This window comes from Silene latifolia, chromosome 6 (assembly GCF_048544455.1).
Source record: "Silene latifolia isolate original U9 population chromosome 6, ASM4854445v1, whole genome shotgun sequence".
In the NCBI taxonomy this organism is placed as follows: Eukaryota; Viridiplantae; Streptophyta; class Magnoliopsida; order Caryophyllales; family Caryophyllaceae; genus Silene; species Silene latifolia.
In genome coordinates this window covers 6960314-6964890 of record NC_133531.1, presented here as the reverse complement: position 1 = coordinate 6964890, position 4577 = coordinate 6960314, and positions in this window count along the sequence as shown.

The window sequence follows — 4577 nt, the reverse complement described above, 5'->3', positions numbered from 1 at the left end:
TGAAAGATGATAATTTCGAAATAGAGAGAAAGATGACAACTTTCTTACTTAGAAAGAAAGGAAATGAGAAAAGGAAGAGAATGGCGCGAAAAAGAACGAGATTGGTGAAGAATTGAGTGAATTATGGTGATTTTAGGGTTGAGAGTAGAGGTGGCAATCGGGTCAGTCGGGTCGGGTTTGGGTCGGGTCACGTCGGGTCGGGTCATATCGGGTTCGGGTCATATCGGGTCAGCATACCCTTTCGGGTCGAGTCGGGTCGGGTTCGGGTCGTTATCGGGTCGGGTCATTTCGGGTCGAATGCAGTATCGGGTCGGGTCGGGTTTGGGTCGGGTCATTATCGGGTCCGGTAACTTAATCTCATTACTTTAATTTTTTACCATTAAATTTATTTTTTACCTATTATTTGGGTTAATTAATTCATTACTAAGTAAAACATATCAATCTAAACACAAAATCACTTTCATTTTGATCAAAATTAAGCTTAATAATTATCGGGTCATCAACTTAATCGGGTCAGTATCGGGTCGGGTCAATATCGGGTCGGGTCTGGGTCGGGTTCGGGTCACTCATAATCGGGTCGTGTCGGGTTACGGGTCGTCAACGGGTCGGGTCGGGTCAGTTTCGGGTCACAATATTTTCGGGTTCGGGTCGGGTCGGGTTTGCTCGGGTTCGGGTCGGGTCACTCGGGTCGGGTCAGACTTGCCAGCTCTAGTTGAGAGCAAGGGTTTAACAATGGTGGAGTGGTTGTTGGGGAAATTTCAGAAATTAGAATGAGGGAGATGAAGTTGTGAGGGTTTAGTTGAGGTTTTGGTGTAGAGAAAAGAGGGGAGAAAAGGCCCATGAGTCAAGCTAAGCCCAATAACTCAAAATGAGTCGGTATCCACTAGAATTTTCGTCCCAAGTCTACTATAACTCGAGACGGAGAATAATATTATTAAAATCTACACTATTATTACCGTTACACGGCTATGGCTATATTTTATGAAAATAAGTTTTAAATAATAATTATTTAATAAAAATTACTTAAAAGTTTATTTAAAATATAAGGAAAGGGCGGGGTGTTACAATATATATATATATATATATATATATATATATATATATATATATATATATATATATATATATGTATATATATATATATATAATAATCATGTGAGGCACCCTCCTTAGGGTGAGGCAGCTGAACCCTTTCTAAACCATTGGATCTAATAATTGTAGGCTCACCAGATTATGACGCGTGTCCCTATATTATGTCATAACACACCCAACTCAATTCATTTACTCCTCATTTACGCGTCATTCTTCTCCTCTCTCTCTCTCTCTCTCTCTCTCTCTCTCTCTAACTCGAGCTCGCATCGCCATTAACGTTGAGCTTCCGACCGCCATTGCTAGTGAGCTTCCCATCCGCCACTATCCTCTCAAAACACACGGTCATTACTCTTCTCATTTACTTCATCCTTCTTCTTCTTCTCTCTCTCACTCTTCAACTTGTATTCAGCTCGTCACTCGCCATTAACGCTGAGCTTCCGACCGCCATTGCAAGTTAGCTTCCCATCCGCCAGTATCCTCTTCAAATCAGGTATTTTCGATTGAATAAGTTCCATATCCTCTTCGTCATTATCATTGTGCTTAAATTACTTATTATTTTTGTTTTTATGCAGGTTTTAATCGTTTACTTAGCATAATCAAGCACCATCGAAACGCCTAACATCAATTGAAAAGCAATTTTCCTGCTTCTTCGTACGGTTTTCCCTCTTTCTTACCTATTATCACTTAAATTCAGTTAATTTTTGAAGCTTATTGTTATCTGTTTGTTAAGATTTCGTTTCCCTGCTTTTGTGAAACCTAGAACTTATTTTGTGAATCTAGGAGGTAAATTTGTGAAACCAGTAGCTTATTGTTATATTATCTTCAAACTTGGACTTAATGTTTGTCATCTGTTTGTTAAGATTTCGTTTACACCTTATGTGAAACCTAGAACTTATTTTGTGAATCTATGAGGTAAATTTGTGAAACCAAATTTGCTTATTGTTATATTATCTTCAAACTTAATCGACCTGCTTTGTTGTTGCTTCATTTTTAATTTTAGTAGTTTTGCCTCTATTTTGCCGTTTTGCACCTGCTGAGTACGTTATTTTGTGATTAGTTTGTCATTCTTTGGCTGCGTGTTGCATTTTCAGAGGTTTGCATAAATTACACTAGCTACTTTGTCTTCTTAAACGTGTTGTTGCTTGAGTGTTCATTGAATAAGGTCTGAGATTACAAAGAAGCAGAGAAACAAATTAAGAAGAAAAGAGCAAAATAGATGACTTTAACCACTTATAATGACCAAGTTTCACAAAACAAGCCCTTAGATTCATTGAATAAGGTCTGAGATTCACAAAACAAGGTCTGTGAATTCACCAAATAAAGAAAAGAGCAAAATAGATGATTTTAACCACTTATAATGACCAAGTTTCACAAAACAAGCCCTTAGATTCACTGAACAAGGTCTAAGATTCACAAAACAAGGTCTGAGAATCTAAACCTTTTTATTTTCCCTGCTTTTGTGATTCCTAGATCTAATTTTGTGACCCTCCTTCACCTTTGTTTATTTTCCCAGCTTGTTAGTCCAACTAACTAGGAATTTGGGTTTTGTATTTTCACATTGTTTTTGTTTAGTTCAAACTGGAATGTGCTTTTATGCAACATGAATTCCTATGTCTGAAATTGTTTAGTTCAAATGTTGTCCCTACCTTGGTGAATAACAATGTTCACTCGACGAGGCTACCTCTAGTATGAAGCGAGCTAGCATGAAGCAATAATAGCTTGATTCAGTGTTCAGATTGTACTCTTTTTACTGTTAATTAAGCTTGTGTTGGTGTATATTGCAGAAATAACAACTTACAGTTAATTAGTCAAAGTACTTGCTGCTTGTTTTTTTTAGTGCGAGAATGCATTAAAAGAGTAAACGGTCAAGTTTGAAGCAATCTATGAGCTTGTTCTGAGTTTCTATTTCTGCTTTTTTTTGTTTTACTAATAGTTGTATTTCACTTGTTTCATAGACAAGTATGACAACTTGGTGCAATGGTTGTGTTGTTAATCTTCTTGACGAAGATCAAGTTTCATTTCGCGAACTTTATGTCATTTGAAAAACAAACAAACTATGGATTTCTCTTTTTCGCCGTTAAAGGAAGTTATAGTGCCTGACCGTCACTATCAAGCATATCATTCTGTTTTTAATAATCAAGATCTTATGCAACAAATCTTCTCTAAAATTGATCATTACGAAGATAAAGCACATATGGCGCATACAGTGGGTCGGTCTTGGTAGGGGCTTGCGTGCCATCGATATGGTGCAATACCTTGTATCCGCGTGCATGAAGCGTAAAGAGATTGATCCATGACGCGTAGGATACTTTGGCACCGTCTAAGACACGAACTTTGTTTTGTATGTTCGTGACGGTATAGACAGGGTGAAGAGAGGACTTTGGTGAGTTCGAGGTGTCGCCGTCAACCATGGTAGCGTGAGGCTAGGTAACGACGAGGGTGCAAGTAGGGTTTTACCGTGGGCAAAACCGAAAGGAGGCACGAGGATCGAAATCAACCTGATACCATAAAAGTATGCAATCCCTTAGCTAGGGTTTGATATTCTCATTTCAATATATAAGCATTCCAAAAATATTATTCACATATGGTTAGCTATATTCAAGGCTTATAATCCTAACTAAATAATATACAAGCTTATAATAGAAAGATACATATCTACAAGATAATGACTAATACATAGTTCCATATATCTTGCCTATACAAAATCACAAGAGACAACAAAACAAAAGAGAGGAATCATCATAGGCTTTGTATCCACTCTCTGTCCTTGACTTGTAGAGCACTGATATTCAATCTCAGAAAACGATTCTTAATAGCATCCTGTATAAGCTTTATAGTCCCCTCAAGCCTCCGTACACATGCGTTAAACCTGACTTCATTCCTCACCTTCCAAATATGATAAACAAGAGCAACCACACATGCTCCAATATACTTCCTTTGTAGTTTGGTCTTGCTCCTTCCAGCAGATAACCATTGAACTGCATTCTGCATCCTGAACTGCACTCCCAACTTCTGTAAAAGTAGATTGCAGCAAGCTTGACTATACACACAGTCAAAAAATAAGTGTTAGTGAGTTTCAAGCAAGCAGCTACAAATCTCACAAGAACAGTCAGTCTGAATCCCAAGTCTCAGCAGCCTATCTTTGATCAGAAGCCTTTGATGTTGGCTAGCCCAGAAAATAAACGAAGTCTTTGGGATATTAAGACTATTCCAACACAGAAAACGCCAAGGAACCGTAGCACTCCTATTCCTTAACCATTCATAACCAGAAGCAACATTGTATTCCTTATCAGAATTGAGCCATATGTTGTTTGTGTATGCTTGTTTAAAAGTGTGCATGATATGAGTGATCTTTTTCCTAAGGAGATGTTAAACAATGATAGATTTTAAACCATGATTTATGTTAAAAAATTATTAGGAGATAAATATTGTTCAATAGTAAATATAGATAGTGAAGACTAATTAATTACGAAATAAATATTGTC